Genomic DNA, 12081 nt, shown 5'->3' with positions numbered 1-12081 from the left:
ATACCATGTTCACCGTTGACAAGGAGTTAACAGTGACTCCTCTGACTCGTGTAGGCTATGTTCCTACCTATGCATATGGTTACGGTTTTGCTGAGGTCCATAGCCCCACTCATATCCTCAAATATGTGTGCAAAAGTTGTGTAGGATTGGGTCCTGAAAGAGCTGTGTTGACTGTCTCCAAAAAGAGACCCATCTGCCCTACTTGCTAAAGAAAATGTTGAGTGGGTCTTGTGGGTTGAAAGGATATAAAATGGTTTGTGTGAAAGAATTAACTGTTGAAAGCCAATAAAGAATGCAGAGAATCCGCTAAAAAACGTATTTGTGTATCATGATTATGTGTACTGATCAGCCACCATGTATTCTCTCTATTTTAAAATGAGGGTATTAAGAGTAGTTTACAAAATATATAGACACAATTATTTAAAAAAAAGTGTGGCTTCTAAAGAGCCATGTTTGGGGAAGTTATATTTCATGTTCTCTTGTAATATTAATGTGCATACTGTCATTGACACATTCATGCATGCACAAACTATTAAATAGATTTGGTCATTTTGATGGAATAAAATCACTCATTTTCTGAAAATAGTTTAATGTAAAATTATTTTATTCTTTAAAAATGTTAATTAGAAACAGAAAGGCCCAAGAAAGTGGTAAACTTACCACCAAGCTAGTCTTTAAATTGAAACTAGATGTTTGTCTAAAAGATATACTCTCCTTCAGATTATTGTGCCTGACAGTAACTACTTGCATAGCAGGGAAGGATAATTCCCTGTACTTCAAGAATTCCTTGGTGAAATGTTATGCCCTGTGTCATTCAGTTAGGTCAGACTAAGTGATCATACCCGTCCCTTCTGACTTTTAGAAGCTGTTAATCTGTGTTCAAAGATTTCAATTATATACACATTATATTGCATGTAAATATATATACCATTTAAATGTATGTATTATGCTGTAAAAATGCATTATAGTGTAAAATAGAAATGTAATTATTCATGTAGGCATACATGTGCATGTGTATACAGATGTGTGTGTGTGTATCCTTTAAAATGTTGTTTTATTTCTTTTGAGAGCCAAAAATATTAACCTTATTTACTAATGCTATAAGTAAGCAGTAGCTGAGAGTTGTGTTCTTTTTCTTTTTTTCCTTTTTTTCTTTTTTTGGGTCTGTTTTGATCTAATAGAAGATAGAAGACAGTTGTGCTGGTTAGCTTTGTTGCAAACGGCCATGATGCTGAAGTGACTGATTTAAGAGCACTTTCGTTTTTTGCAGACCAGTTGGCAGAGTGTTGCTGCATTCCATTTACTTACTATAGCTACAGAAAAGAAACTGAGCGTACTGTGCAGAATGTTTAAAGAACACCCTAATTTTTAACTTTATATCAGTTGCCTTTGAATTTATAGGTGTGCTGGAGAGGAGAAATTAGCATAAGAAATATTCTGTAACCTGAATAAATAGAGTACAGATTAAGGTACATTCCAGTGAAAGGAATAAGAGCATGTGACTTTATGTAAAAAAATGTATAAAAGACATTAAAAAAAAGAGTTTATTATTTTTAAACTTCATTAGCCACAACACAGAAAGAAGTTCATAACAATAAGTATCACAACAGCGTGAATTTTCCACTAACTTAGCTCTATTCCTGACGTTGCCACTATCTAACTTATGTTATGAATCACATTAAGAAAAAACACCCTGTTCAACCATCTAGGGGGAAAACCCTTACCTCACCCTGTCTCCAAAAAACCCCCAGAACACCTACTTGCCCTGTTTCGACTAAACCAAATTCTAATCTATTCTTTACTACATGTGTATACAGATAACTTTTCTTGTCTCACACAAGAACAGCATTGGCCCACTTTGTGTTATTGAAATGTAATAATATTACAAACTACATTAGTAAGTTGAACATGTTAAAGAAATGGGTCAATTGACCGCTTACATTTTCAGTCCAACATTAACCAAACATAATCACATATAGAGTACAATACATCAAACCAACAGAAGGAAAGTGAATCTCAACCTGAATCTGCTAGAGTAAAACTGTGCTCAGATTTGATATTCAAAGTAATCTCCTAGAAATATCATTATTATTTTGAAACACTGACATTTTTAAATGTTAGGGCCATTGAGTTTTCCTTTCTTTTAATTCCAATCTGCAGGGTGTTTTTTTTTTAAGTTTTTATTTTTGGAGCCTCTGTGAATCAGTGGCCCTCGACCCAGAAAAGGTTGCCCGCCTCTGCATGGCAACCTTCTCAACTTCCTTCATCGTTTTCATTCAGGAAAGGAGGCCCTTTGAAATTGCTGTTGTAAAGAAATTGTGAGTTCTAGGAGCTGTTCCTCCACATTTGACCTTGTTAACACTGGGTCTAATTCACGTTTGTGCAGAGAGCCAGTAGAACGCCTATGCAGATAGAGTGAAATTTGCTGAGTCCCCTGTTGGACTCAAATGGTGTATTGGCTTCTGTATGGGGGGTGAATTCTATCCAATTTCTCCATATGGTTGCCAAATTTGGAATGGGGAAACTGCAAAGGAGCAGAGAGAAGCACCAACTCTGCTTGATTCTCCTCTTACTTCAGGGCTATTTGGGAGTTTCAGTCTCCAGCTACTTCATAGCAACTTGGTAGCAAACATTTGCATTAGGCTGTTGTTATTGCTAGGGAAAATACATTAATAAAAAAGCATACAAACCTCTTCCTCCTTTTGATGGATGAGTGTTTCCAGAAAGTATAGTGGTTTATGTAGGTGGAAAGTTTCTCTCATTACCTGAATTATGGGGGGGGGGAGGTGGAAATGCCAGTGTTTTACGGGTCTATTTAAGGAAATTTGAAGGGGCATTTGAGATCCATATTCAGAAGAATATCTAGGAGAAATGACATAAAATCAGACTTTTAAAAACTGTCAATTTAAAAATCACACTTCTGTCTCTAATTTCTGCTGTCTGTAAGTAATGCTTAAAATTTACTGTTAAAGGGAACTGAGAGGTTGGGAGAAGAAAGCTTTTTTTTCTCTTTACAAAGAACTGTTTTCCAGTTTAAGGTGAGCTTTTGACAGCCTTTGGTATACAGTCAGTTTCACAGTTTTCCCCTATATAATCATTTAGTTAGTCAGTTTCTCTTGATGTTTTTGTGCATCTTTCACACCACAACAGGGGAGAAAAGAACATTTTTAAAGCTAAGGAAATGTGGTTGTAAAACCACAAAATGTGGGGCAGGCATCGTACCTGAAACTACTTTTAATTCCTTTTATTTTTTTTTAAATTGACTACATCTCAGGATAGTTCTTCCTATTTTAAAGCTGAGATGATGATTGATGATGATGATTTAGATTTATCATAATTTTATTTATTATTGTAATGCTACTAATGCAGTGATGTACGTTAACCTAGCACTTAACAGGCAAAATACACTGACCTTCCTGGAGGGAAGGTAACAAACCTTCTGGGCTAAGTGGAAGGGAGGAGAAGAATATGATAGCAATTTGGGCAACTCTGCACTACAGAATGAAGTTGACGCTATGTTGACATACAGCCACTGCAGTAATTAAATCACTTTTTCACATCCAGGCTTCACTTCTGTGTCAGCAGTGTGTGTCCTCACCAGGAGCACTTGAACTGATTTAGCTGTCAGTGTAGGACATTGTGGGACATCTTCTGAAAGACAGCAACAGTTAACGTAAGCACCGCAGTCGCTAGACTGACACTGCCATCGACCTAAGCACTATGCTTTCCTCAGAGATAGCGTTATCAAGTTGAAGTAGTATGCAAGTTACATTGGTGGGAGCTACATTTTTGTGTAGACGCTAAATCGAAGAAAACTGTCTTATGTCGACTTAACTCTCTAGTGTAGACCAGGCCTTAGAACTCTTTTGTGTAGATCATGTCTTAAATCATGTAATTGCTTTAGTTAGTAAAAGCCACATCTTAGGCATTTCATAATTTTCTTGTCTTAGCTTTCTTCCCCTGCCCCTTTTTTGGTAGATATTACCATGAGGAGAAAATTAGGATGAGTAGGCATACAAGAAAAAAGGGTGTATTGAGGAGAAGCTTGAAAGACAGCTTGCATTGTAAGGGTTAATAACCATGTTATCCTCTATTGTTGTAAAATGTCAAGTATGTTTTTGAAGCTTAACAAATAAAAGCCCTTGTCTAGGAAAGCCCATAGGTTTGTGCTTAACTTTAAACATGTGAATAGCCCCATTGAGGTCACTGCTCACAGGCTCAAACTTAGGTATATGCTCAAGTACCTTACTGATTTGAGGAAGAGGCAACCTGCTGCCACTCTCACTGCTGCCTGGGGGAGCAATCTGGCTGGCCCTTCCACCCTATGGAGTGTCTCTAGGGCTCTGGATTGCCCTAGTCTGGTCTTGAATGCATCCTTGAGTCCTGCCTATGCTCTATCCAGAATCACTTCTAGGGCTAGTTAGTAGTGCAGGCAGTTCTAGCCATCCACTGCCTTTCTCTTCCCCAGCACTTGGAGATGGATTGTGTCTGCCTCAGTGTGAGTGCATTTGTGCAGGGGAACAATTCGCTGTACCCTTTTTTTGTGCTCTGGGCACTCACATGGGGAGGCATGATCTAACTCTTCCTGTGTTGCATGCATGTCCCAGGCTTTAATTTCTTTCTTTTCTTGATTCCTTGTTTTCAATGCTGTGGTTTTCGTTGGTTTTTGATTATAGTCAGACATGCTAAAATGATTAAGTACAAATTGTTGAGGGTGGAAAACTATCTTGGTCAGTTTAACACAGACAACACCCTCAGACACATGTGAGTCTGAAACAATCCAGGAGAAAGACTCTCTTAACTGTGTTGTCAAATCACGGCATTTTTTTATCAGTAGTCTCGCGATTCTCGGTGTTGTTCTTAAAGCCTCAGCTTCTGGAGTCAAGCAGCTGTAAAACAGTTCTATGGCTACGTGAAACCATTCAGCCTTCCACAGATGGTTGTGCTCAGAGAGCTTAGGAGAAGGCAGTAGTGCTGGTAAAAGTACAATCCAGCAAAGAATTTCCTAGCTTGTATTATTTAAGGACCAGATTCTGATAATGTTACTTACTGTGATTAGCCCTCTGCTCTACAAGCAGTGGGTTGTTCGTTGATTAAGGTGCTGTTTAACATGTTTTAAAGAGGTCTGTCCCTTACCTATTTTATATTGTTAATAATATTTATTAATTATTATCAGCCGTTGTGCTTGGAGCTGGCTCCCTTTACCAAAGCATCTGAGCATCTCACAGTCTTTGTTAGACATTTCTTTACAACTCCTCACTGTGAATAAAGTAGTATTACTGACTCCATTATACTGATGGAAAACCAAGGCACAGAATGATTAAGGTTAACATTTGTAAAGTGTGCAAGTGATTTAGGAGTCTAAGTGCCATTTTCAAAGCTAACTGTGGTTCAGATCCTCAAAGTTATTTAGATGCCTAATTCCCAATAGAAGTTAAGCATCTAAATTCCTTCAAGGGACTGGGGCTATAGGCTACATCTACACTACCACAGAAAATCTGAGATATAAACAGAGGGAAGCCAGGAAGTTCACAGTAAAGGCTGGGAGCCAGTAACGCCTGCCGATTATATTTTGTCTTGAATTAATACTGTTTTCAAGGTGGGGGGGAAGGGGGAGGCATAGACAGATTGTCTTCCTTAACTTTGAACTTCCAGGCTTTTGAGTATTTGAGTCTCAGTTTTAAACGGTCTCATCCTCCTCCCACAGGTCAGTGGTCTGAAGTGTGCCATCCCTAGTTATGCTGAGTGAGTCTCATTGAAGTCTGTGCGGTCACTCACGTATGTGCTTATCCATGTGAGTAAGCTCTGCACAGATGAGACCAGTGTGGGCAGGAACAGGCTACTTGTATTTAAACTAGGGATGGTAGCTGTCGGTTAATTGGATAGTCAAGTAACCACATTCATTCCTATCAGTTACTCTACTATTCTGTATCAGAGACAGCAGCGTCTGGTGGCAGGTGGGAGCCAGTTTAAAAACCAGCTCCCCATGCAGACAAGCTACCTGCAGCAGCACGGGGTGGCCCCTGTCCATGGAGGACTTGCAGCAGTGCAAGTGGGTCCCTGTCCATAGCCCCTGGAGCAGCCTCTGTTCATGGGGAGCTGGGACACCCTGCAGATAGGGGCTGCTGCCAAGAAGCAGCCTCTGCAGGCCCAGGTGCGTTGTGGACAGATGCTGCTCCATGGGATGAGGAGCAGCCTTTGTCCGCAAGGAGATTGGATTCCCCGTGGACAGGGGATGCTGCCTACTGCGGGCAGAGTCTGCTTCGCAGAAGCCTTCCTTGCCCTCTGCCCCCCACGCTGCTGCCTCTGATAGAGTCAGCAGGGGAGGAGGGGGGACAGGCGGCAATGTGCAGCTGGTGTTGGGGGGGACTGGCTTTTAAGATGACTTTCCCAGCACCAACTCCTGCTCCTCCCCCCCCCCCCACTGCCTCTGATTGAGAGGCAGCAAGGGGGGGAATGTGAGTAGTCGAGAAGATTGACCAATAAGCCTAGACTACTCATCTCCGTCCTTTAATTTAAACAGGAGGTTTTGAGTTCTGTATGTAATATAAACAGCTTTAAGGACTGGTGAAATGCATGCTGTGCAGATGTTAAAAGAAAAGTAGTAAGGGATTTTGGGGTACTTCTATTCCCTCTTAAGTACTTCAGTTTTTGCCCCTTTCCTTTTTTTATACAACTGGAGATTAGGGATGTTAAATATCGATTGTTAGCTGATTAGCTGCATGAATTCTTATCAGTTCCACGACTATTCTATAGTCCCCGGAGGTGGGGCCGGCAGCCCAGTGCATTCTGATCCTGCTCCTGAGGAGCCCTCTGCCACTTCAGCTCTATATCAGAGGCAGCCACACAGTGTAGCAGGTAGGAGCTGGTCCGCAAGGGGAGCCATTTTAAAAACCAGCTCCCCACAAAATGGCTGCCTATCGCCCTGTGCTGTTCCCTCTGATACAGCAGTGTGGGGGAGGGAGCAGGTCTGAGCTCCTGGACCCAACGTGAGCTGGAGCTGAGCCGGGCTGCCTGGTCACCTGGCTCCTAATATTCTTTAAATGCAGATCTGCAGTGGGAGTAGGTCACAGTCCCGGTGCAAGCTCGGATAGAATTGGGCTGCTGGTCAGCCTGCTAAAAAATTTACTGGCAAGGGAGGGAAGGGGAAAATGCATGTAATCTATAGCATTAACTGATAAGCTTTTACTTTTCAGTTAATCCAGTGGTCCCCAATGAGGTGCCCGCGGGTGCCATGGCGCCCGCCGGGGTATTTATGTGCGCCCGCCTAGTCGGTGTCACGATGTGGGATGGCTGGGGGAGGATGGGCCGCATGTGCTGTGGGGCCAAATTCGCGCTGTGACGGGGCATGGGGAAGCACCTGCGGCGGGAGAACCTGCTGGGGAGCATGGTGGGAAAGCCACGGGAGCAGGGCGGCTGGTCTGGAGCCGCGAAATGGCTGTGGTGGGGATCTGGCGCTGGTGCACTTGGCACGGGGCCAGCTGGGCGACGCAGTGGGATGATGTCACCCACCGGTGTGGCGCCCGCCACACACACAGGTTGGGGACCACTGTAATCAGTTAATCGACTACACTATTACATCTCTACTGGAAATGTATCATAATTGATTTTACTTTTTGAAAACTTTTGAAAAAGTTATTTTTCTTTGCAGAAGAATCCATACTCCTAGAGACACAGGAAGGAAATTTACTCTATTTCTTAATTAAAAACAATAGGAAAAAATAATTCAGCACAGCTTGTCCGACAGCTGAGAAAAAGCAAACAAACAATTTGATTTCAATGAATGTAAATATGTATGTAAGATCAAAATCTGTCCTCAAGTCACATTCTGAAACCTTAATTTCAGTAGGGATTGCACAGGTGTAACTGAACGAAGAATTTAACTGTAAATTTTATATAGCAATCCCAAATATAGTTTTAAAATTTGTTTATAAAATAATGACTAACATCTTCAGAATCCAAAGGAGATTGTGAAATGAAATGGAGGGTTCTCAAAGAGAAAATGAACTCAGTGCTGTTCCAAAGCACTAAGTCATTTAATGCTACAAGAGACAGCTTAAATGTTAAATACTGGATCAACTGCATCCCTGACAAATGGCTGTACATGAGGGTAAATCTGGCCTTTTGTTTTACCACAAGTCAAAGGGGGATTGAGCATGTGGTTGTAACTCTTAATTTCTTACTTTCTAATCAAAAACATTTATGCTTTTTTTGGTGACTGGGAAATATCAAAATGTTATCATAACAGAGAGTCAGCAGTTTCTCTTACTCGTACACTCATGTATTCACTCACCCGCCCTTTTTTCCTTCCTCCTTCAGCTAGTCTGTCTTGTGTACTGTAAATTCCAATATCTTGTTAAATGTATTTTACTGACTGGTCTGATATTTCCCCACATATTACTATTAAAAAAGGTGAATGTGACAAAAAGAACTATGTGGATCTTTAGGCTGTCAATCAAACTTTACTTAAAGCTTCCTTAAATAATAATCATGAATTATCACTATCTACTGTAGCAGTTTGTTATTCAACACAACACATTTTTCTGATTTGCATCTTCAGAGAATTCCTCCTTTCCCACATACAGTTTTGTATTCTGTTGAATGAGGTACTCATTGGTTCATTAATGATTGTACTATATTACAATCTAGTATACCAGAGAGCATGATATTTTAAAAATGCTGTAAAATTATTTATGGCAATTAGGGAAAAAAAAAAGTGCAACCTACAGAACAGTCAGAGTGCTCCTGCTCTGCATAGTTAACACAGTTTCTTTAAAATATACATTGGAGAAAGGTCGGGGATTTCCCCTGAGTCACCTACCAATCACTGAAGTGACATTTTCATTCTGAGTGTTTCTTGTTTTGCTTTTATTTAAGTATCCTGGAACACAATGGAAAAGCTTTAATACAAGACATCAGAAAAAAAAGTGCTGCACTGTCTGGTGAGCTGAGGGGGGAAAAGATTTATGACTGCATCTTGAAACACTCTCAGATGATTTGAGGTAAGCGATAAGAAAGATTTTGGCAAAAAAATCGATTGTAATTAATTTAATCATTATTAACTTTTGAATCTCAGGATGTCTTTTTAACCTGCACTGATAGATGAGTGAGTGTGTTTGTGAGAGAGAAATATATAACATACAATTTGAAAGGGAAAGAAAGCAAAAATATGTAGCATACTTCTGTTTCTGAAATTAACTACTTGAGCAAATATTATCTGGCAGACACTTATGGATGTTTTTAACTTCATGCAAATGATTAGTCCCAATTGAATGAGTGAGGCTTCTTGTGTTTGAAGTTATTCACATGCATGAGTATTTGTGAGATCAGAGTATTTGTGAGATCAGAGACTATATTATATGATCCTTTGTAAAGAAAGGTATTGTATAAAATATCGTGGATAGTAGGAAAATGCCTATACACTCTCTTATTGTTAAAGAACTGATGTTAAGTAATCAGATTTTACAGCAGTCTGCAGTAGTATTGTTATGTTAAATAGGTACCTTTTCAATTATATATTTTCAAATTTTTCACTTGGAATATCAGACCTCTGCAAGAAGGTAATTTTATTTTATCTTTAATATTTTGGCTGGCTTAACTGTTTTGTTGGTGACATTCTGAACTGGTGCAGTTAAAAGAATAAATAAAATACAGTGCCCTTTCTGAGCCAGAGTTATGAATGGTGTGTCTATATTTGAATAACAACAAAATCAGCATTACTGTCACTCAGACTACTTTGTGTTGTTTTGTTTTATCATTTTCTTAAAAAGAGAATTGCAGTGAAGAGCCTCATCTTTCATGTCTGTGCTTCATTTTCCAGGCTTTTATTTTGCTCACATTCAAAAGGAATGACCCCCTTATTTTATGTTGAATAGGGGTGAAAATATGTTACAGTTGTAAAGATGTGATCCCTGAATATACTATATATATAGCTATTAAAAAGTCCCGTGGCCTCCTTTCTGAATAGAACTACCAAGCCATTCCTTCCATTCTGCGTACTGGTCTTGAAGGAGAAACATTACTGTAAGAAACCTGCACAGTTGAGCATTTGGATGAATTTACTGTGTTCTCCTCTTATGGGGCAGGAGTTAGGCATGATGTAGAAAGGGCGCAGAGAATGTCTTATCATGCCTGTGCAGAGCATGGACTCAAGACCACCAAGGACCACCAAAGACTCTTAAGATCAATCCCACAGATCTTCAGAAATCCCACATCTCGATGCACTTTTACCCTTCATTCCCCTTTGCTCAAGCAGCATGACTTGCTCCATGGTTGTGGTGCCCCTGTTATGCCTGAGCATTTATTCAACCCTCAGAGAGGGGAACTGAAAAGGAGATTAAATTCTTGTTGCAAGGAGCAGCTTTAACAGGAAGATTTCCATTGCACCACTGCATTGCTGTTATCGTGCAGCTCGGAGAAGACATGAAAATGGCACCGTGAAGGCTAAGGAGAAGGAAGGGCAGGTCATCAGCTTGGAATATCAGATTGCTGAAGGGCATAATGTGTGTGCCATCTGTCATATCCTTTATGTTCCCTGCCCCATTCAGCTGTGTTGCTCAAAATCCTGAAACAAGCTGATGGGTGGGGGGGGGGTCTCCATTCAGCATGGCGGAGAAAAGCTGAAATGCACTTTGTATCCCGTTACCACTCTCTTTTTGTCATTGCTTGGATTAATTGGGTGGCGTTTACACACTTGTTTCCCTTCTTGCTGAAGATTAGAGGAGATCATAGCAGGCCTATAGACACCGATTTGTATTTGCTTCATAGGAATGAAGCCAATCTGTTTCTTTTGGAATCAATAGGCTCAGTGCTGGAAATGGTGTATTTCCTCTTTGGTCAGTGATTTAGGGCTACTGCTTGGAAAATTATACTAGTCCTGAAAGCATCCATACAAGTCCAATAACTGTTAATCTTTGCAAACTGCTGAAGGCTACTACTTTATGCCATCTGATTGCTTGTGTCCTCCAGGTGGTATAAGACATTGCTCTCTAGATGTAAACTTTTCTTCAGGTAGCATTTGATAAAAATGTCAGACTTCAGCTTGTGCGAAAGGAAGATGTGGAATCAATTCAATATTCTTCTAATGTTTGAGATCTCACAACATATCTGATATTCCCAGTTTTCATGTTGTGCTCCATGTCAGTATCTAGCCTGGCCCGGAGAAGCTAATGAGCCAACTAGCAGACTAAATTCGGTGATGACTCCTGATTATATGCCATCTGAGGCACGTTGTGCCATAGGCTAAGAAAAAGAAGTGATACAAAACATTCATTTGTTTCTAGCCCTTATAAAACATAAGCTATTGGATCTGCAATTATTTCAGGCCAGTATTGTGTCTTTAATTTTGTATCAGGGTTACAAAAACAAAAAAAAACCTAAAAAACATACCTCAGGCCAGTGTAGTCCACGTGGTTTTCCTTTTCCAATGGTCTCCTACTTCCCCAAGTCTTTTCCTTATGGATGCTCTATGTCAAGGTACGCAAGTGCTCCCATGTTCTCATGATCGGTGTTTTTTGTCAACAATGTCCTTGAGTCCATGCTTGCACCCTAGATATTCCTGTTCTCTGATACAAGTGTACAAGGGAGGACCTGCTGCCACTCCATTTTATTTTCAATCATGAAGGTGTAGTGAGGGACTGAGAAACAGAAGAGAAAGAGGGCAGCTTCTTTGATATATACATAGGCAGGGCTCGACAAATGCACTCGCCTACGGCAAGTAGATTTTATCAGCTGGCGAGTGCAGGGGAGGACTGGCCTGGTGGGCGGTTGTGACGGGCTGGCCATAGCCCGCACTACGGGCGGCACGGCCCCATCTGATCTGCCGGTCGGGCAGAGGAGCGGAGTGCCGCCGGGAAGGGGGAAGCGCAGTGATTCTCAGTGCCGGGCTGCCTGTGTGCAGCTCTGGCATGAGCAGGTGGGTCATGAGCCAGAGGGTGGGATGGCGGCAGACTCCAGGATGCTGGCATGACATGGCCCTGCTGATTTTAAAGGGCCGTGGTAGCCCGGCTTTGGCTGCGTGGCCCCAGGAACTGGCTGTGGGGCAGCCAGTCCCCACCCTGCCAGCTCCAGTCCTGCCATGGC

The 12081-nt window shown here is 41.1% G+C and overlaps 1 protein-coding gene across 20 annotated transcripts in view; it reads left to right on the top strand.

Moving 5' to 3' along the window:
- Positions 1 to 12081, top strand: part of ATXN1 (ataxin 1) — a 291246-nt gene that overhangs the window by 65709 nt on the left and 213456 nt on the right. For all 20 annotated transcript variants that reach the window (XM_075921210.1, XM_075921216.1, XM_014579569.3 and 17 more), the window contains one exon: positions 8878 to 9002. The gene's annotated coding sequence lies outside the window, so the exon portion shown is untranslated. The remainder of the gene's footprint in view (positions 1 to 8877; positions 9003 to 12081) is intronic.

This window comes from Pelodiscus sinensis, chromosome 2, assembly GCF_049634645.1.
Source record: "Pelodiscus sinensis isolate JC-2024 chromosome 2, ASM4963464v1, whole genome shotgun sequence".
Taxonomy (NCBI): domain Eukaryota; kingdom Metazoa; phylum Chordata; order Testudines; family Trionychidae; genus Pelodiscus; species Pelodiscus sinensis.
The sequence above is the reverse complement of the archived record's forward strand: the minus strand, read 5'-3'. Positions and strand labels throughout refer to the sequence as shown.